The sequence below is a fragment of the Lycorma delicatula genome, chromosome 4, assembly GCF_047948215.1.
Source record: "Lycorma delicatula isolate Av1 chromosome 4, ASM4794821v1, whole genome shotgun sequence".
NCBI lineage: Eukaryota > Metazoa > Arthropoda > Insecta > Hemiptera > Fulgoridae > Lycorma > Lycorma delicatula.
The window spans coordinates 158858239-158882729 of record NC_134458.1 but is presented as its reverse complement, the minus strand read 5'-3'; the positions used below and the strand labels follow the sequence as shown (position 1 = coordinate 158882729).

Genomic DNA, 24491 nt, shown 5'->3' with positions numbered 1-24491 from the left:
CAAATAATACCGGAAGTCTTAAAAAAAGATGTATCATTAGCCGTACCTCCGGTTTATTTATAGCCGTAAATATTTATTTTTAAAAAGAGAGTTTCCTACTTCAAAACTTCAAAATCTAAATTGTATTTTAATAATTTCTACTTTTATTTACTTATATCTTCCTTTCACTCCCTTAAAAAAAGGATAAAAAATTGCATAACTTTTCCATCTTTGTAGTGGGCATCAAAAATATTATTTTAAATTAAAAGTTTACGTTTATCATTCTCATGTATACACATATAACGGGAAAGACCGAAATTAGTGAATGTCAATATTCTCCGGTGAATGTTGACACGTACCAAATACGTCAGTGAAACACTGAAATATTTGCTTACTCGGACCTTGGTCAGTATATGTCGACAAACACAGATAAGCTCTGATGGGGGTCGAAACGATAACTAGAGATGAAAAAAAAACACCCGATACCAATCTCTAATGTAAATAGATTACGAGAAACCCTGGTAAAAAAAGGAACTTTAAATTTAAGCCAAACATAACCTACACTCGTTTCATCGTCTAACCTTATCTAATTAAAGTTAAATATACAAATTATCTATGTTATTCTCCAACAATGGAGGCAATTAATCAAATTCACAGCATTTTAAAAAAAATTTAATCAAATTTTCAACATTTTATAAATTGAAAGGGCCGATCAGGATATACAAAATATGTTAACTGCGTGGATGAACGATAACGATGCAAATAAATGGTCAGAGGGTTTGCCCTTAGTTCAATTTTTTTATAAAAATATTTTTATTCAACTTTCATCAGTGCATGCTGAATGCTGTGAATTTGATTAATAGCCTGCATTTTTGCAGAATAACATATATAATTTGGGTATTAGACGAGATTAGCGAGCATTTAAACTTTCTTTTATTACAAGGGTTTCTCGTAATCTATTTACCTTAGAGACTGGTATCGGGTGATTTTCTTTTTCTTCAATTTCTAGTTATCGTTTCGACCCCCCCCCCCCCCCATTAGAGCTTATCTGTGTTTGTCGACATATACCTGTTTAGCCTCCGGTAACTACCGTTTAGATAATACTTCAGAGGATGAATGAGGACGATATGTATGAGTATAAATGAAGTGTAGTCTTGTACATTCTCAGTTCGACCAATTCTGAGATGTGTGGTTAATTGAAACCCGACCACCAAAGAACACCGGTATCCACGATCTAGAATTCAAATCCGTGTAAAAATAACTGGCTTTACTAGGACTTGAACGCTGGAACTCTCGACTTCCAAATCAGCTGATTTGGGAAGACGCGTTCACCACTAGACCAACGCGGTGGGTCATCATTTCGACCCCCAGTTGAACTTATCTGTGTTTATCGACATATACTGGCGAAAGTCGGAAACAAGTAAATATTTCGGTATTTCACCGATGTATTTGGTATGTGTCGACATTCACCGGAGAATATCGAAATTTGCCAGATATCGGTCTTTCATGGTAATATAAAGCCACGGTAGTAAATTTCAAATTTTGATATAAATGTAGTTCGGAGAAATGAGTAATAATCTAAATTCATTATTTTCTACAATTCTTTTAAGACATCAAATTAAGATGATTTTAGAACCAGTATAATTCATTTTTAAATTTTCTTACGAAAACCCAGTTCTAATTGAAATTCGTAATTTGAAATATTATAGGGGGTGGTTTTCAGAAAATTATTTTTTTCAATTAATTCTTATATTATCCCGCCAGGTTACTCTAGTGGTTAAACTCACCGCAAAATCAGCTGCTTTTCGAAGTCGAGAGTTTTAATATTCGAGTTCTTATATGTATGATAATGTATAAATGTATGGATGATATATATGTATGAATGCAAAAGTGTAGTCTTGAACAGTTTCAGGTCAACCATTTCTGAGTTGTGTGGTAAATTGAAACCCAACCACCAAAGAACACCTGTATCCACAATCTAGTATTCAAATCCGTATAAAAGTAACAAACTGCCTTTATTAGGACTTGAACGCTGGGACTCTCGACTTCGAAATCGGCTGATTTGCGAATACGCGTTCACCAGTAGATCAACTCGGCGGGTTGATTCCATCTAACAATACACCTTTCTTTCTTTTTCCTGTTTAGCCTCCGGTAATTATCGTTCATAAAAATATGAGTGTAAATGAAGTGTAGTCTTGTACAGTCTCAGTCTCTGAGATGTATGGTTAATTGAAACCCAATCACCGAAGAACACCGGTATCCGTGATCTAGCACTCAAATCTGTGTAAAAATAACTGCCTTACTAGGACTTGAACGCTGGAACTCTCGATTTCCAAATCACCTGATTCGGGAAGATGTGTTCACCACTAGATCAACCCGGTGAGTTGTTTGCCTACACACCTATACACACACACACACATCCAGAAGCGGCAATAGCTGGAAAACTGATTGGAGAATAATAAAACATTATTTATATAGAAAAGGCAATAAATAATTAAGAAAAACCTTAATTGAAATATAACACCACAATCTTTTTATCTATCATCCACTCAGTGAATCATTTTTCAAAAACTGAATAACAATTTATGTCCCATACATAAAAACCAGAAAACGTAAAATATTTACGTTAAGATTTAATTTACTAAGCATTTGGTACCGTTGATATTAATACAATTGTATAAAGTTCCACTTACCAACAATTTTAAAATACATTTCTAAGTATTTTCGGAGCCGTTACTCCATCCTCAGGGGTTTCTTGTAAGATATTAATTCAAAATTCAAATGTATAATTATATTTAAATCAAAAAATGTTACGTTCATAACAGTCGGTCGTCAAGAAATAAAAAATAATTTGTACGTCAATAAGACTTCTGTAACTTACTGCCCGTAAGATGTTTACGACTATAATAATTTTATAGACGTAAACATCTTTCGGACATGACGTTACAGTCTTATTGACGTACAAATTATTTTTTATTTCTTGACGACCGACTATTATGAACGTAACAATTTTTAATTTAAATATATTTATACATTTCAATTTTGAATTAATATCTTATAAAAAATCCCTGATGATGGAGTAACGGCTCCGAAAGTACTTGGAAATATATTTTGAAAATTGTTGGTTAGTGGAACATTAACTTATACTATTTACGTTAACCCAAATCAGACATGAATTTCTACATATGCGTATGTATATCCTATTCCTTCTGAAAATTGTGTTAATACTAGACTTAAGCATTCATAAAAAATATTTAATTAACTATTAAATCACAACAGAATTCATAAAAACAAGCACTGATAGAAATTCATAAAATTTAAACATTTTAGAAAATGGATCATTTAAAAAATTCGAAATTCTAACAGTTAAAAAAATATATTTACTGAAAAAAAAATTAAGATACGATATCCCGTTATTTCCTTCGTTCCTCAAAGGATTTTTTCAAAGCTTTTAATTAAATCAATTATATAGAGACGTTATCGTACCAAATTAAAAGTTTCTTAATCAACCCGTTCCTGTGATAGGTCAGTACACATACAAACACAACACAAAAACATACACACATTTTTGTAGGCAGCTTTTTTGCCGCAAAAAAATAAAAAAAATATATATATCCATATAAATAAAAGATAATCTTCGGTTTGTGTGCGCTCTAACAACTCAAAAATTACTAAACCGATTTCGCCGAAAATTTCACAATTATTATTATGTGTCCCGGGAGTGTTTACATGTTATTAGTTCATATATTTGTTAGCCTGGCATAAACATCGTATATCCCACAGCATTGTAACGGTTTTGATTTCAACTGAAATAAAATTAATATTTAATTGAAATATTACATTTTATTGTCATTTTCGTAATATAATTTTTTACAAATAAACTACAAAATTTATTAAATTCATACACTCAGATATAGCAATAGCGAAGTATTGCCTTATTCACTAGTATTTTACATAACACAGCTGTTTTTAGTACAATAAGTTCAGACCTTTGAAAAATTAGGATTTCCTTTAATCTTGTTTTCTGCATATTTAGTTCTCTAAATCCTTTTGTCTACTATAGTTCTTTATTTGCTAACGCCAGAATATCCTGGTTTTATTTAAGAGGGAAAGTTGTTTCTGTCCTGAACAAAAATACTCTCAACACCGAAGGAGATGTAGGGAAGATATATGTCGCTTGGAAGACCCCAATCATGTGTGGAAGGGGTAATTTGAATCACGCTGCGCTTTCTCCGAGTGCAGACAAATCTTTACACATTATACATCACTTTGTTTAATTTTTTATTGTGTGACGTAAGTAAGACCCATGCTGAGAACACAAGGACTTGTAGGCCAAAAGGCAGTCGTATCATTTATACGAGTCCTTCCTTAAGTGGATGGGATCTGCTTGTGGTCCTGTTTTATTTTCTCCTAAAATATTAATACAAGAGGGTGATTTTATTTCGAGAAACCTTTAATTTATTATCATAATATTTATAATTATAATACCTTCTTTATTAGAGGGTGTTAAAGTATTAAATGAATTCTTTACAAATTTTTATAATTACACGACTGCCCAAAAAGGAGTGTAATGTAAGTGTGTTTGTTCCACCGTAGCAACACAACGACAGAACCGATTTGGATGTATGACCCCGCATTGGAATCCTTACGTTACCGGGAATATCATAGGCTATATAAATATATATATATATATATAATATATGTAGTAGTGGAGATTTGCCAGTTGAAGTACAAATCTTAACGAATTGAATTAATGAACCGTGAACTGTGAGCCTCTATCACTATGTTAATCGAGAGGCACTCTTTTTAAAAAGTCTGTTTAATTAACAATTTGTAAATAATAAAAACCGTTATATATCAGTAACAATACATTAAAAGAAAAAAAATTGGTGAACTAAAAATAAACAGAACGAAATAATTTGTAAAAAAAAAAGCCGTATAATTATATTTTCTATTTATACTTTATTTCTCGTTTTTGTGAATCGAATTGTGAATGAAATGGAAGAGAATATCAAAGAAAGAAAAAATTAAGGTAGGTTAAAGGAAAAAGAAGAATATATAGTATAAAAAGAAATTCAGAAAAATACAATAGAATAAGGAAAAAGAATAAAAGTTAAGTGAGAAAGATATAAATCAGAAACTGGAATAAAAGATAAAATGGTAAAAAGAAAAACTAGTACAATTGTTCTCGACCCATTTAACTACGCTGTAAAATAAAAGTGTTAACAATACACAAACACACAAAAATACGGTATAAAAAGCCCAAATAAAACCCATTAGTGAAAACACTAAAAAATACATTACAGTAAAATTTATATAAAGAGAAGTCGATACAACAGGCTGCCACAGTTAGTTTACTTCTCAACAGTAACATCTATACTGCTTTGTATAATACAGCTTGGCTAAAATTTATTTTTTTAAATGTGAAAACCCGTATATTCCTCTGGTATTTACCAATGTTAGGTTAAGATATACATACTTTATCGTGAAAATATTTCTTTCTAATGTGATGAAATGATATTTCTTATATTAAAGTCGGAAACTAAACCTATTTTTTAAGCATTAAATATTTTGCAGAACCATTAATTTTAATTTTTTAAATCCTTTCTCCTTCAAAAAATTGGTATACTATTCTAATTAACAGATTCAGTTGTTTTCCTTGTATGTTCCAGATAAGATTGAAACAGTTTTTCTTTGTTTTACGGTTAAAAACAAACTTAACATTACTGACGTCACATGTATAATACATTAATTACGAACCTATCGAAATAATCCTTTTTTATCTATCTTCAATAAACACAGATAAAGAAAAAATCAGTTTTGTCTATTACAACAAAAAAAGTTTATATAAATAAACATACTTATCAATAGTACTGTGAATAAACCTCGCTCATTTTTTACACAAATTATTTACTGAATTTAACAAGTTGAGTTATACAATAAAATTGAATTAATCAATAAAAAATAAAATTAAATTAAAAAAACGAAAAAACCTCATTTTGGATACTTTTTACTGTGGAAGTTTATGTCAATGCTAAAAATACGAGTGCAATAATTTTATACGATACTAAATCACTATTTCCAAGGATACCGGAATCGCTATCGAGGAGGTACATTCATTATATCTCCATGTTTTCATTTTTATTTTTTAAATTAAAAAAATAAGATATCCGAACGATAAAAAATAATTTAATAAATTAAAACCTTAATAATGTTGAGTGATAATTGTGAATGATACTATATTATATTGGAAAAATGAACTCTGAGACAAAGATTAGGCTTAAAGTTAGAGTGAAACGTGAATTAAGTATTCAATGGATATCCATCGAAACACGAAATAAAAGTGATTGGTGACATCAGAAGTAGGTCACGAACAAAAATGTGTAGGAAACCACGAATAAGTGACTTTGCAACGAAAACTTCCTATCACAACAACTTTCCACTACACTCTTTTTTGGTCAGTCCCATATGGCTACATTTCCTCTTTATTTGTAATATCAAGATGTTTGCTATTTCTTTCTATAAATGTTCTAGAAACTTGTTATTATGTTACTACCATGGTTACCAGCTGTTTGTACTTAACTGTGTTAATATGTATTATTATAAATTAGCAATTCTTAATATATCAAACGACACATATTACACTCACAATAACACTTTGATCAATAAAGAATATACTCAAAATATGGCTACTTGTGTATTTAATTAATATTCGTGAATTAGCGGTACGGTGAAAAATAATGTAAAGAAATTCTGTTATGTGAATAAACACTTTATAAGAAAAAGCACTCACTTTAGAATGGAAAATTCTATCTAAAAAAAAATCATTTACATTTACTGTATATATACACATGTGTGTGTTGTGTGTGTGTGTGTGTGTGTGTGTGTGTGTGTGTGTGTGTGTGTATGTGTACGCGCGCGTGACTATCGAAAGATTTCGCCCGGATTTCAGCTCTTCTAATAAAAAGAAGCCCTACTGTAATTCTTGGGACCCAAATTAAGGAGTAAAAAGTTGGTAGTTTCTTATACAATTTGAGCTCGGAAATAGGATAAAACAGATACCAAGAACTGTAACTGGATAAAAATCCGAGAACGGTTTGGTCATATCTACGTGAAAAATACACAAAAAAATGAAATAAGGTCAAGTTAAACAGCATTTCACCACTTCGCAGTCAGTAAAATTCATTTTTATTGTAATCTGAATGAAAAATAATTTCATTTTATTTTGTTTATACATACGCATGCACATGAGCCATTTTTACATAATAATGAATGGGGAAATGGCTATATTATACGTTTTAACAAAATATATTGACTGGATGCAGGAAAGTTTTTTTTTGTGTGAATCGCCTATTTACATTTATATACAAAACTTCTCTGGTCGTATAACCTAAATCCAGCATACAAACAGCTCTGCACATTCTGTCAAGAAAACCATAAACTCTGCAGAGCACTTTAAAATTTACATAACAGCGCAGGTGCAAAGAACGAAGAAGCATTAAATAAAAAATAAAAATAAAATGATATTGTCAGCCTACTTTTGCTAATATTTTAGGTTATATTCTTGTTTTATCACAGAAAATAAGAAAGATTACATTCATAAGTCGGTATTTTATAAAATATTTAAATTTATTTAGTCTATCCGATTCAAGTACATTTAAAACTTTTTATGAATGTTTAACTTTTTTTATAATAATAAAAAAAGAAATTATTTAGAAAACAAGATAAAGATTTTAACTGAAATCTTTAAAACTGCTAAAAAATTTAGCTGTACGTTCTGGACATTAGCACAGAAAATTTAAATCTTCTCAAGCGATAAAGTTTAAAAAAAAATATGTAACATCATAAAAACGTTATAATTTTATTTTATGGATATAATTAATAACTTGACATGAACGGTTTGAAAAACCGATAAGAAATCAAAATAATTAGAAATAACTCTAACAATAATTTTTAAAGCCATTTTTTTTATTTTTAAAAAAAATTATTTACTCCAGCGATAAAGGAAAAATAAATTAATAGAGCCCATTTTGAAAGAAGAATTAGAAAAATCTTCCAAGTTGATTTCGTATTAGATTACTATTTTATGTAAATCGATTCAACGGTTCTTGAATGGCAAACACACAAATAAACAAACGTACAAGTTAAATATCATTATTTACGGTAATCAGTGATAAATGTTTAGTTAGTTTATTATTATCTTACAAACGTTCATCATTGCGCCTTGGCGGAGTGATAGCGTCTCGGTTTTCATCCCGAGGCCCCCCGGGTTCAAAACCCGGTCAGACGAGGCATTTTTCATTCGCTCAAGAATTCCATTTCGATATTCCATGCATACAAGCTTACTTTTAATATTTCATAAAAGTTTCTTTAGATAATATTTTCATTAAATCTTACCTTGATCCAAAAAATATATATTTTATTCAAATTAATAAGTAATTATTTGTTATATAGATCACTATAGGAACACTATTCACTCCTTGGTAATGTGTAATTTCATGTATAAAAAACTAATCCATATAAAGAGAAAATGTAAATGAAAGCAGAAAAGTAAGTTTTGCATAAAATATAAAATAAATTACAAAATATTTAGTTAAGTTTACTTAGAAAGATAAAAACAATAACTTTATACAGAAATATTTAAACATAATAAGTAAATAAAAGATTCAAATTAAACTTTACGACGTTATTTTGTTATATTCACCAATAGGATTTGTGGCAAAGATCGGCTTGTTACTTTAATAAACTATAAAAAAAAAAACATACACCTAGAACCATGTTTAGTAAATTCAAAATCGGTACAATTTCATAAAACAAGAATTACAAAGAAAATTCAGGGTAATTCCATACGGCGGGGTCTCCCGCTCACGGTTACAAAAAATATTAAAACTCTTTACAATTTCAGTGTTCTTGATTTTTTTTAAAAATAAATAAAACTTTACGTAAATCGAGAGGAAAATATTTAAGATGTCTAGGTAATTTATTAAAATAACAGTAGATAAAAAATAAAGCAGATGTATTTTTTCTATGTGCACGAAAATAGTTTTGTTACCCCGTTTTATAAAATTGGTTTTAAAATTTTTTCTTCAAAACAACTACTACAGCCAGCCGTTCGAATAAATTCATCATTCTTATACTGAAAATGTGGATCTATTAATCTTTTTTTCAAGTTCTGGTTGTTTTAAGAAAACGTCTTTGCATACAATATTTAAGATGCGATTAACTCAGTAGTTCTATCTCAACTTAAAACTCCTTAAAATAACGTACGTGTGATAAAGCTACAAGCAAATGACTAAATACGCGATAATACATTGCAATTATGGACTTAGGTAGCCATCAAATATTCAGACATAGATTATGGGAAACTTTCATTCTGAATAAACTCTCTTTTTTTTCCGAAACCACAGTAAGGTGTATTACTTCAGAGGATGAATGAGTATGATATGCATGAATGTAAGTGAAGTGTAGTCTTGTACAGTCTCAGGTCAGCCATTCCTGAGATGTATGGTTAATTTGAAACCCAACCACCAAAGATCACCGATATCTACGATCTGGTATTCAAATCCGTATTCTGAAATGGCTAGGTTATAGAAATATTATAAGAAAAAATAATAAAATTTTTTTCATTATTCCAAATTTTTATATCAGTTATTAACATAACATTTTAGAATTTTGATGGAATAAATAAAAGGATGAAATACTGTTATTATAATTTAGTAAACTATTATAAAGAAAGTAATTGCAAAGTGTTAAAAAATTATGTAGTTCGTTTGATTGCCACTACGCGCAGTACTGTTATGTACCACTATACACAGTTTGTTACTGAAAATGTTTCTACTTTAAAATTTATTTCCAAAAATTTAATATATCTCTAAACATTTATTACTGAAATTATACATTTTTTTTTTCTTATTAATCTTATTTTATCCTTTTGATATCAGTCTTTAAGACATTTACTGAAATAAACCTGGAGAATAAATAATAATTAGAAAAATACAAAAGACTTTCCGAATGTTGTAATTAAAAAATTGGAAGGTTTCCATGCCAAAATAAAAAAAGAAATATGAATTAAAATCCAATAGTCGGATGAAAGAAAAAAAGAACATGATATCATGGAAGAATATAGAAAAAAGAGAAAATAACAGAATAAAACAAATAAAAGTTGTAACGAAATTTACAGTGACCAAATAGAAAAAATTAAAAATAGTAAAATAAAAATTTTAAACAAAACATATTACTGCATGCGCACGTGTGTGCGTGTTTTGTGTGTGTGTGTGTGTGTGTGTGTGTGTGTGTGTGTGTGTGTGTGTGTGTGTGTGTGTGTGTGTGTGTGTGTGTGTGTGTACACATATGATACACAAATAACCTACATACATTCAATACATAATATCTAATAAACCTGATTCAATAAAAAAAGAATGGTAAAGTAGAATAGTAAGTTCAACCAGCCAAGAAGAAAGTGGCCTTATTTTAAATAAAGAAAGAAAGAAGAAGAAAAAGAAAAACCTGATAGGTAGACAAGGAAAATAGCAAGACAAGTTCTGATTTAAGCATCATAACAATTTCCAATAAAAGACAAAATATAAACATTACTAGTGTTCTGAAATAGTATAGTATATATTATTTATGCGTGTGTGTTCGCAAGTATATACAAATATAATTCCTTCAAAATAAAAATCAACTAAAAATAATAATAATAATAAATGACAATTAAAAAAAGTATTAAAAAAAATATTAAAATTGTAGCATTCTAAGAAACGTTTTTGTTTCCTTAAGACCCGCACGGGCAACTGAAAACTTCTATGGCGATCGTAATCTTATTGAGATACCGTACAGTACGATAATCGTACAGTATTAGAACAATGATATACTAAACCTACACATTAAAAGAGAAGTATACTAGTTACACGAATAATTACACATACACCGAACCCGAACAATTATAAACGCATTTAACGTTAAACGAAATCCAACCACCACAGAAGACAAGCACAACTGAATGTCTCTCCTACCCGGGCAAACTCGGCTACCGCGAGTTTACCCGAATGAGCGTTTACCTGGGAGCCTGACGGATCAAATTTATCTCGCACTACCCGGCAGACTCACCCGCGTTCAGCTAAACTCGGCTCACTCGAATTTACACGAATAAAGGTTTCACTTCAGAGCTTGACGATCAGACTTCTTCAATGCCCATCTAAAAGTGCCTGACGCGCCTAAAGAAGTTTTCACTTCAATAATATACAGTTTTAATAATTTTAAAAACACAAATAATAAATAGCCCCCATTCCGATAAATTATAAAAAAAATATTACAATAAAAAAAAGTGGCAAACATTTTACGTAAAATCTATCATTAGGTGGAATTAATCAACAATAAATTAATAAACATAGAAATTAAATATTCATAGTAGTTTAGACGGCTTCAATTTTATAATCAGCAAATATTGAAAATAATAAAAATATTATTATTCCTAACGTGTACGTTGTAATCTGTTCAACTAGTGAACAATATGCAATTGCCCCCTACGACCCAATGAGATGAAGATGATATGTAAATGAAGAGTAGTCTTGTAGAGACTCCGGCCGACCATTCCTGAGATGTGTGGTTAATTGAACTCCACCATCAAAATACACCGGTAAACTCTGCATAGTATTCAAATCCGTATAAAAGTAGCTAACTTTTACTAGGATTCGAACTTCACCAATCGGGTTCGTCAAGTGGTGAACGCGTCATCGCAAATCAGCTGATTTCGAAGTCGAGAGTTCTAAGGTTCAAATCCTAGTAAAAGCAGTTACTTTCATATGGATTTTGAGTAGTAGATCGTGCATACCGGTGTTCTTTGGTGTTTGAGCTTCAATTAACCACACATCTCACACTACACTTCATTTACATTCATACATATTATCCTTATTCATCCTCTGAAGTAATACCTTACGGTGGTTCCGGAGGCTAAACAGAAGAAAAGAAAAGGTTTCGAACTTTCTGGGCAATTCATACTTACGTGCTTAGAATGCTTTTCCGTTTGCGATTATTACGTCTTTTTATATACACCATCTGTAGGTCCATTCAAGTACTACGTAAGTATGATCATGTATTCTGGCACCGTTTCAAAATAGTGTCTTAAGTTATTAAGTATTTGAACGAAATTATTTCTTACTTTTAAATTCATTTTGATGTCGGTACCATTTTAAAAAAAATAATTATTTCATAATTTTCTGTGTCTGAATAATAACGGTTAGTTCCGGGAAGTTAATGTGCTTATTTTTAGTGATATAATGCAGCTACCTCCAATCAAAGGCCATTGAAGTTTTGTTTAACCTTCTTGGTGTGAAGCATAAATAAATTTGTGGCATCATTTTCAGCTTAGATGGTTTAGTTTTAAGTGATTTAGATCCACGTAAAGTACTGAACAGCCTACACCATTTAAAAGCAACTGCAATGATGAAAAGATTGAGAAACCCTGCACAAGATTCAATAATGTGCTACACTTCGCTGAAGGCGTCGTTACGTTGATTACTAACAACAGTGTTACGAGTGTTATGAAGGGATTTAATTGCCCAACCTTGCGAATGACCGCAAATGCCGTGTAATGTGATTCACGTATGTAGAATTATAAGATTCCCGCTGTCCCTATAGATAATTTATATTGGGTCTGAAAGGTTTAAGACGAGATATCAGAGTTTTTTTTATGATTTTACTAACGGTGCTACATGTCTTGTTCTGAAACTCACACGTTATCTGCTTTACAGAACACCATAAAACACATCTTTCGTGACGCACGTATATAGAATATCAGGATTCCCGCAGTCCCTACCTATCCGCCGGACGGCAAAAATGGCAACAAGATTTATTCCAATCCGATTAATAGGAATAAAGTTATGTACGAATAAAAAATATATATACGGTTCGAATACATAACCTCCTTTTTTGAAGTCGGTTAAAAAAAGTGATTTACGACAACGAGTTTACTACTAGACCAACCCAAAGGGTGAATAAAATATTAAAGAAGATATTATGGACTTAAATATTTTCAGAAATAAAAATTAAAAATTATTCAAGAGTTTTCAAGAAAAGTCGAGAGGAAAAAGGGAAAAAAATTTTTCCAAAAGCGGGGGACGATGTTGGTGAAAGAATAAAAGAGTGCTCGGAAAAAGGAAACAAAATGCAGAGCAAAGTTGTTTTTTAATGTGATCCGTAGATTTTTCAAGCGAAAAAAAAAATATATATATATATATTAATTTGCAAATAATAATACTTAACTATAAATTGAGTATTTCTACAATAAAAAGTTAAATTTATTATATAGTTTTGTGAATTCCCGCCTTAATAATCTTTTGAATCCAGTATTATTCGGTAAAATGCTACTTTTTAAACGTCTTAATCTTAATCTTTAACCTTAATTTAAAGGTTAATATAAAACAAAAAAGATTATCTTTAATGATATATATATAAATATCTAAAAAATAAAGACTTTAAAAATATAATTATATTAAAATAACGTTACAATAATGCGGACAATGCATCCTTTTCTTTAACTAGAAGGCAATAGTTTAATTATATTGTAATAAAACGCAACAGCTTTAAAATACTATTTTAGCTATTAATGTTTTGGGAAATAAAATAGGAAAATACTAAGTTCAACAACACACACATACATACATAAGAAATAAAACAAAATTAATTTAAAAAAAAATCTGACAACACAGTTGTAAGGCTTTCCCGTCATGCAGATCCTACAACTGTGGGTCGTTTCTGATGCACGGCTTACTCACACATACACAAACTTAATTTTAAATATTTATAATTTTATTTAATTATAATATTTTTTCGTTTATTTAATTCAATGATTCTAACTAAAGCGCGCGCGCATACCGAATTTAATACGAGCGGGGGTGTTGCGTTACTATCGGCGACGGCCGCAGTAAGTAAACTAATGAGATTTCACTACTTATATAGAACAAATTTCGCTTGTACGATAGGCAAACTGGTGTAGCCGCGAGGCTTAACGCACTAGATACCGAGCCAACCGAGCGATTGAATTCGAGCTCCAACTAAACCGAGTTACTTTTTTACACTTTAAATATATTATTCATTTATTTAATTCTATCGCTTACCTGTGATATCCCAACTTAGCAGTAGTTTAAAGCATTTTTTTTAGGGTGGAGGTGTGATTTCGCAAAAAATTAAAAAAAAAATATTGTTATTTTTTAATTGTTAAAAAATGTGCCCAAGAAAAATATGATCTAGCTCTATAACCTCACCCCCTTGACCTTTAGTTGACCTCAAGTTGAAAATTTAATGGCATCAATGCCCCATATACAGAAGTTTCATGAAGACCCTCGAAGCGCCTATGCAGCGGTTTGCAGACGAGTGATCCCGAGCCTTAATGAGTTTAAGGCCAATGTTCTGGCTTTTGGCGAATACATTTGAGGCGCTTGCCTGTAAGCTAGCTTTTCTTTTTCTGTTTAGCCTCCCTAGGTTGCTTGTTTGATAATGATAGTACACCCCATGATAGTACCGATTACTAGGCATCCCCCTGCCAAGCAACCGGTATATCTCCCTGAACTTAATATTAAGCTGTGTCCTTTTCTCCCTGACATCGCACGGGATGAAAACGCCATTAAGTTGAACTCGTGAGCAGTTACCCCTTAACTTCAAAACAGATTACAAATCTTAAAAATAAATTTTGATTTCAATAAAATGTCGTTTTTGTATTATGGTTTTCCACAGGGATCTGTACTGTCACCTATTCTCTTCTTAGTACATGTAACCTAAGAAGATACTAGATCGTGGATACCGGTGTTCTTTGGTGGTTGGGTTTCAATTAACCACACATCTCAGGAATGGTCGACCTGGTACTGTACAAGATTATACTTCATTTACATTCATACATATCATCCTCTGAGGTAATACCTTACTGTGGTTCCGGAGGCTAAACAGAAAAAAGAAAAAAGTATATGTAAACAATTTTATAAGTATGTATCTTGTAAATTTTACAAAATGAGGAAGAACATTCTTAGCATTCCGGTATTAAAATTAGTTTATTATTTTTTTATACAATCTGTTTTGCAATGTGGTTTGTTAATACAGGGTGAAGGATTTGATTCTCATATACTGGATTTATTTACACTGCAAAAAATGATTATAAAAATAATACCAAATAAATGTAGAACGTTTCCGAATTGCTTAATATTTTATGAATATAATTCTTTGACTATAAGACGATTGTATCTTCTGAGTATAATTAAATATTTTTATAACTATAGTAATAAATTTGAATTACCACACGATGTATTTATTATGCAAGGAAGATTAATTATAAAAATTGTAGATATTAACTATATAATTTTACAATTATCAGAGAAGTCAGCTAATCTGTATAAATTGAATTTTTGTAACTTTCATCACCGATTATAATTTAAATGATTATAATAAAAAAACATTTTAACGCCCGTTATATCATTGACCGGATAAAGGAAATTTTTCTACTTAATTTCCTATGAACCCTGTTCATCATAATTTCATATTTACTTTTTGTATAACGTAATTATTTTAATCAGTTATAATTAATATTGTAGGAATCTTACGCTAGCAAAATTTTAAACTATGTATGATTTTAAAAAAATGACCTCTACTACAACCAACGAACAAGTTTTTATGGTACTTGTTTGTTATCGCACCGCCACTTCTTTTTTAACTTTTTTACGCAACTTCTTCAGAGATCATGAGAAAATGAAATGAAAAGAAAAGTTTATTTAAGATGGAAAGGTACATTTTTTAAATAAAAATTACAAAACACCGGTTTTATTTCTGATATTTTCGCAGTTTCTAGTATTTTTACGCTACATGAAATCACAGCTAAATAACTCTCCAAATGATGACGAGAGCAGTGCCATGATATTTTTTATTCCTTCATTTGCAAGAACCCCACAATCTTTCAATATTTTGAGTGTGGACTCATGTCTCTGGATCTACATAATTATATTTGTGATTCACTAAGCACGATGAAAGCCTTCTTTTTCTAGAATGGAAGTTTGATACGCTCTCCAGCTGTCGGAATATATAATAGTACCGTCTTTAATTCCTCTTTTTATGACATTTACCTGTGTTACAACAGATCGATCAAGTACTATTTCTATAAAACACTCCTTTGTCTCACGACAATTGTCACCAAAAAAGCACTGCTGCGGTAATACTCTGCCAGCATTTCAATTTCTACTCATTCCTCGTCCTCCGATTTTTGACACATCTCTATTTTGAATGGCATGAACACAAACTTCTCTCGTATAATTATTCCAGACGATTGTGGCGTTTTGTCCCGTTTCTAACTCACATTTACACAATTTTGCACTTGTCAATTCATAGCACCAACATTATATAAATCTAACGATTTTTACAACTGGCAACCGACTTCCTTGCAACCGATTGTCTTTGCGTAAATATATATCCTTCCTACAATCTCTTTTCATGCAGCGATAATATTGATGTTTAAAATTGTAAGTCAAAGTGTTTTTTTTTTTTAGATTTACGGAATATCGGCAAAAGACTTTTTACTTGTAAAGATGAAATTGCCTTTTTTCGGTATTTGGTAAATCCCATATTTTTATGATATCTATACAGTGTATAACTTTCTATTCTCAACGATAACGATTCAAACAACATAATAACGAGTTTTCCTAATCAAAGGTTTACATATCTATCATATAAAATTTCTTGGGTGAGGGACATACGAAATCATGTAATTGGTAGGTAATATTATTTGAAAAACATATTTTTACTCATTTTACATCACTTGTCGCCAAAGAAGTGAAAAAACTATATAAAATATGCATATTTAACGTTAATTAGACGAGGTTAGCAAACGAAGCGAGCGTAGGTCATGTTTGGTTAGGTTATGTTGATAAACGTACGATTCGAGGGTACACGGAGTCAACATAAATCTACGCTCGCTATCACACATATTTTTTGTTTAATACATTGTAATAATACGTTTTATACATTATATTTTGACAAAGAAGTTAAATAAAAAAAAAATCAAAAAAGTGGCGGTGTGAAAAGTACAGTTTTTATTTTTCTGGTTATTACCTAGTTACTTTTTTGCAATCTTTAGTAAGGTAATGATTTTTTTATTTATAATATGTAATGGATTCTCTGGTTAATCATGTATTATGGCAAATAAATTAAATTCAATTCAATATTTTTTTTTTACAAAAACCACAGCAATACCAAAAATAAAATGTATATATATATATATATATATATATATATATATATCCTTTTGAAAAAAAACCACATGAACGATAATAGATATTTGTTTACTGAATATATTATAACGTTTTCAAACAAAAAGATATACGCAACTCTTACCAAAACGTATTACATAGTGGTGGCGACATCTGATCTCAGCTGCAATGCGGGTCAAATATTTTATATCTGCAAGGCGCAATAGACCTAACTGTTATAAACTGAAATATTTTATTATTAATATTATTATCTGATAAAAAAAAACAAAATAGAATTTATCTCTCTTTCTTTCTCTTCCTATATATAATATGATAAATACGCCTGTCTGTTTTATCTTGAATGCAATAGAAACGATTTGAACCCTCCTACGTTCAATTTAACTAATGAAAATGTAAGGGATTTACGAAAACCAACATTAAAAATGGAAAAATTAATATATAAAGAAATATTTAGGCATAAAATTGAGCTCTTCTGTCTGTCTCTCTCTCTCTCGCTCTATCTCTATCTCTGCATATTTCTATTAAATATATATGAATAATTCTGTTATCTCCATCCGTATCGTTAATTTCTACTTTCCTTTCTAGATAGCGCTGAAGCAGAGCTATAAACTCAAAAATTTCAAATGGGACTTATGGCCATTGATAATCATTTTAAACAGTTCGACGAGACGAGAAAAATGATACAATTAAACTAAATTTTGATCATCCAAATATTTATTTTTTTGTTATTTGAGGTATCCCGATTCTCTATTGGGAGATTTTCTCCGATAAGATAGGCTATCCAGAAAGCTCCAATTTAGAATATTCGGCCTTCAGGTGGGCGAGGAGCAGTGGCAGTTCAAAATTTTAAATGGGACATATGGTCATGAAATATTTTGTTTTAAAGGTCTTTGTGAGATAAACAAAATTGTATAAAAAAAAACATTCTGACTATTTAAATCTAAATTGCGACCATATATTTCATTACGTTAATTAAAATGTGAAAAAAATGATTATTAACATTAAAATTTAATCTCACAAGAAACTTTTAAGAAAGTAGTTTTTATTTCCAATGACAAAAGCTTCAACAGTTAAACAAAGGTAAGTTACGTTTTAAAAAAAATTATATTCGCTGTTGATTTTGTGATAAGAAACTAATAGATGAAATGTAAGCGCATTTGTTTTCTTTTTTATCGGAATAATTTTAATTCTAACATTTTTCCGTTTCATCGAACTCTAAAATGATATTTCAATCATGATCATTGGTCCCATTTAAAAACTTGAATTGCTGCCATAACCCCGTCAGCCAAATACCAAAAAGAAAGAAATATACGTTCATTGAAGTAGCCCTTCGGCACAAGTAAGAATGCCTCAAACCACATCCAGTTATCTCAATTATAAAAAATGTTACAGGGAGTGTCAGTTACTCTTTAGCTACCCGGTATATTGAATGGATCACTACTTTTACAAACGAATCCATTTAAAAATAATAAATGATAACTGAAATGGTAAAAATAAAACATGTAAAATTTACAGTAATATTAGTAGAATGTTTTTTAAAGTTATAATGGGTGTTTTTTCCTCCCCCTCCTGGTTAAACGAAACTTTTTTTAACATGATATATCCCAAAAACGTTTTTTTAAGATTATTTCAAATGAATACAAAATAAACAATATATTTGAGGGTTGTCTTTTTTAATAAGCGTTTCTTTCTTTTTAATTTTGGTAGGCTTTCTTTTTTTTTTTAATTTTCCGGCTACAGAAAAAGATTAATTTATTGAGTAAACAACCAGAAATGTTAAAATTTTAGTGATTTTTTATTCTCATAGTAGCTTCAAGTAAAATAGAAAATAAAATGGATATACCATACGATCTGAAAAACATGGCAAACAGTATTATTTGCTTATTAGTTTTTCATATTTTTATCGAGATTAACAATCAAATAGCTAAATAGAATTCAGCGATTTGAGATCCAGAAAAACAATTCGTATTGAATTAAGGTTTTGTTGATTGAATGAATTAATATTAAAAAAAATATCGTGAACTGTTAAAATTCGTAAATTTTTTTGAAAAAATACTTGGGGCTTGACACTTTAATTCATCACTAATAGGTGAATCAACAGAGACTGAGAAAGGCCTTAACCTAGAATACAATTTACTACAGTAAATAAATTACTGGAATGGATTCGGAAAAGTATGTAGAATAAAAGTGTGGCCAAGTGGACATAAGCGATTAACTATTTAATTTGGTTATTAACAAATTAAGGAAACATTTGTAGTTTTTCGCCAATAGCGGCTTTATTTTTAATTGCAAGTAAAAATAAAAAGCAGCAATAGTTAAATGAGGAAATTAAAAACACCTCCCGGGCACTTTTTACTACGAGCAAAACAAAGGGCGCTAGCGAATTTTACAATAAGCACCAAAATCGCGCTGAGGTAGTATCTTGGTTACTGGGTACTGTACCTTTTCATATACAGTATAACTGAACGGATAAATTAATAATTTTCCATAAATTCTTCATTTTTCTCGTAAAAAAGTGTTCGGAAGCTTTTTTATGCAAAATTGTCTAGTTTTCTAGTGGTGGTATTTATTTTTTCATAAGATTAAAATAAACAAAATATTGACGAAAAACTAGATATTTTTTTTTTAAATGTTTTTTTCCATAAACAGCAAAAAATTTGCAAAATTTTGCAAAACCAATCAAATCTAAGGTTAAATGTTGATAAATGACGTATTTTACCATAAATACACTAAGTTCCACAAAAATTTGTTTTCATTAATTTTTTAAAGCAATTTGTTTATAGCATCATTTTCATGTTTACGAAATATATTAATATTTACTTCCTACGACTCATTGAAAAATTAATATTTTTGAAAACCCATCTCTGCCATCTTAAAGTACATCTTTTACCTTACAAATAACGATTAAAATATTTTTATATTTAAAAAAACAAAAATTTATAATCAGTTTTGAGCGTTAGCCAAGGTACCGAAACATGCTTTTTCTAATAAATTTAATTTAATTTTTCAAATGTTGATAAATAAATAATTAAATCAGACAGATATCCGTTATGCAAAGAGTAGGTAGTAAGCTCAAGAATAGAATGCCGTATTGATTTTTTTTCATTTTTTGCAACTTGTTTATTGTTATAGGCGTTTTATCAAGAACTTATCAATTTTTATAGTAGATCGGGATTATTGAACGATTAGAAATTAAAAATATGTAGAGAATTCACTAATATATAGCTTTGGGTCTTATAAATACGTAACCTTTTGAATTTTTAATAACCTTTAATAGGAACAGAGTGATGGAAGTTTATTTACTGCGCGCCCTCGGATTACGCCACATATTTATTATAGTTATACTGAGATTTAGGTGCTTATTGTAAATTCGTTAGCGTCCTTAAGTTTGAAAATCGAACTGGAGGTTTTTTAGGCAAAGTTTCTTTAGCTATCTATTGATGCTTTTTATTTTTACATGCGATTAAAAATAAAACCGCTATTGATGAAAAACTAAAAAATTAAACACTTAATCGTTCATGTCCGCTGGGGCACACTTTTATTCTGTATATTTTTCCGAACCCATTCCAATAATTTATTTGCTGTAGTAAATTTTTTCTAGGTGAAAATCTCTATTGACTCAGCTATAAAGGGAGGAATTATTAGCTTTTATTTTATTAATGTATCTTAAAAATTATGATATGAACAAAAGAATTTGAAGAAAAAACCGTGCGTTCTCACTCCTTTTAAAAAAGTCAACATTTTTCGCACTATTTCTCCAATTTAATCGAAAATTAAAAGTCGCACACAAAAAATAATTTTTTACTACGATGGGAAAACATTTAATTACTTTTAATATAAGATCTAAATAGCTTCTTTTTTTAAAAGTTGTTTCTTATAATAATTGAACGTCGTTTAATTTTTTACCACATTGTACCACTGTCTCAAATTAACGGAAATTGAAAAAAATAAAATTTTTATTATTGTGTTTTTTCTCCAAAATTAATAACAAGCTTTTAAATATAAGTAAATTATTAAAAATAACATAAACAATTGTTTTCCCCTTCGAGGGTGAATTATAGAATGTAATGAAAAATATTCTGATGTTAGTTGTATCAAACTTGCACCTTATTCCTACAAAAAAAATCTTTTATATAGAAAAATTTTTAAACTTAATTATATTACTTTAACTTAATGATTATTACTTTTAAACAGAAAATAAAAACTTTGTTACTTTAAACCACCGAAAAATCATATAAATTTGTCGTATAACGAAACTGGTTTTCTTTACGTACCATGTTAGAACATTGGAAAATGCTGATCTTTACAAATAAAAAAATAAAGTATGATGGATGAACTACAATAAAATTACTGTATTACTGTTGCTATGGTTACTTTCAAAATTCCATCGGTTGAAATTACGTCACTAAAAAATATGTCAATCATTTTATATCGTGAAAAAAATATACATTTATTTGTTTAAAATAAAAATATATTTACCTTTTATTATAAGTTTTTTTTTTAAATATAAATAAATAATTACAAATATTATACGTACAATTTATTTAATTAATCATCTTGAAAAAAAAGAAATTAATTAAAAAAATATTTAGAAGAAAAAAAATGTAAAACTTAGGCAAATTGTATTGTACTAGTCTTAAACGTTCTGTTATACTGTTTATAAATAATAAATATAGGTGATTTGCAATTTAGGTAAATAAACCGTTAACTAAATACATATTCATTGTTTAGTCATTGTATTTAGATTATGTTAATTTAATAACTAACAATAATAATTAATAAAACTTCAGTTTAAATATTGAACAATATTTACAATTAAAAATATTACATTTAAAAATAAGCTATGTTGTGATACAACTAATTTATTGTTATTTTATTTTATTACGTAGTAACATGAATGAAAATGAAAGCTGTTAAACGAATACCTGTTTCAGAATGAATATCGGAGTTTTAAAGTTACGTAATATTTATTAAGTTATACTTACATTAATAAATTATACATGGAATGAAAGATCGACTTAAACAGTTTTTTGTATAAGTTTTCAATGTGAGCCCATTTGTCACACGGCACATATCCAGCCGATAGGAGAGTTCATCCCACACTGTAATCAGCAAGCTTGGAGTAATCGATGCGAATAGCCGCTTCAATCCGGTGTCTCATGTCGGGATGACAATCCTGTTCTGGTCCCCGGCGAATAATCCAGCGGTCGGGGAGAATTTCATTCAACCAATCAAGTACAGCGTTATGCCAGCGAGGAAGTGCATCATCTTGTTGCCAAATATAGTTCTGTGGTTCGTATTGCAGTTGAGAAAAGAATTCCTAGGACTATGCTGTCCAAAAGACTCTTACACGTTCAACTGTCTTCAGACACACTCGGTCGTCCTGTACTCTTCCCTTTACAGATACAGCCAGCAGTTTTAAATTGTTTTATATCACCTACGAATGTTCTTGTCACAACGGAAGGTGACAACGGTGGATCACAACGGAAGCACGTTGAACGGTAATTAGAGATTAACATTTTGCATACTGCAAAACACAGAACTGCGGGGAGGGATCGCCATCTTTGCTACTAGCGCTTTCAAGCGGAAGGTACAGGAAACAGTTTATGAGCTTGCACAAAGCTGAAACTATTTTAGTTGCTCTTTCATTTCACTATAAATAATTAATGTATGGGAAACTTGAGAAATATTACATCCGTTTAAAACCCCGATATTCATTTTGAAACATTCTGTATAATTTACCAGGGTCGTTCGTAAATTTCTCACCCTGACAAAGAAAACACAAGATTTTTCAAATCTTTTTCAATGTAGTTCAAAACTTTGAGATTTAAAAGATTTAGAACAACGAAATTCCAATTTTTAATATCCTCAATATCATGCGATCTGACCAATTTTACAATACGTGAGCTGAAATTTTGCCCCTCGTCAACTGCTGTGTCTACTGTACTAGTCATTGTATTGTACTAGTCTGTCGTGTTTGCATTTTATATACAAATGTTATTAGTAATCGGATGATGTTATCTGGTTAGATAGCCGACAGTTTGGTTGACAAAGACAGGGGCAAACCTTCAGCTCACGTAGTATACATTGTAAGCAAGCGGTCGTCTCAGCTTTGATATCATGATCTTCTTCTGTCGAGCTATTTCTTCAGGTTTGGGAAGAAGAAGTAATCTCTAGCCAAAATAAGCTTTTGGCCAGATGTGAATCCTGAAGAGCACCCTTCAATCGGTCCAATAATGAAGCGAATCCCTAGTGATGGTCCTACCTTTTTCTAAGTAATCTATGATACCGAAACACGAGAATTCCAAAAAAACCGTAGCGATGTCAAAATAGATGGAACCATTTTCGTTTTCTTTGGTGCACTTTCACCTGCTACCACCCACTGTTTGCTTTCTGGCGTGTCGTGGTGAATCAATGTTTAATCTACTATTATAAAGTGTCAAAGAGAATCAATATATCTAAACATCGTCGAGAAGTATTCAGTCAAATGCAGTTTTGGTCAACCAGTGACAAACGCGGTCAACAGTGACGCGTGGTCACCGGGCGGAAAGATTTTTCATGCTCATAACATCGTGTAAAATGTAGTGGACACGATCTATCTAGATGTATACGATGTCAGTAACCTAGTTTAAGTTCAGTCAATGATCACTAAAAACTGCATTACGAAATTTTGTGACGAAGGGGCTATCTATTCCTTAAACTATAATATGGTAATTTAAGACCTTCCCATTACTTGTAAATAGATAAATGCAAATACTAGACACACGTAGTGGGTTTAATTAAGATCTAGTTTTATTTATTTATTTACATAGTAACAGTTGGCTCACGCCCTTTTACAGTTACTAGATGGATGATAATGGATTCTCTAACGTGCTAAAAATGCCACGCCTAACCGGGATTCGAACCCGGGACCTCCGGATGAAAGACCGAGACACTACCATTCCGCCACGGAGATTATGAATTAAAAATCTCTCATTAATATTATTATTATTAATATTATTCTCTCATTATTTTATTATTATCTCATGAGATTACATCAGAGACTGTTAGCAGTTGTTACAAACTATGGGAAAACATCATAACTTAAATAAAATTAAAAATTATGCGAATACATTAAAACCAGACATTAGTAATCTTTTATTTTTAAAAGTAAAAGTTTATCCTAGTAAAAAATAGTTGCTTTTATACGGATTTGAATACCAGACAGTGGATACCGGTGTACTTTGGTGGTTGGGGTTCAATTAAACACACGTCTGAAGAGTAGACGGT

General features: G+C 30.3%; 1 protein-coding gene across 3 annotated transcripts in view; it reads right to left on the bottom strand.

Moving 5' to 3' along the window:
* Positions 1–24491, bottom strand: part of Ypel (Yippee-like) — a 603854-nt gene that overhangs the window by 346296 nt on the left and 233067 nt on the right. The window lies entirely within an intron of this gene.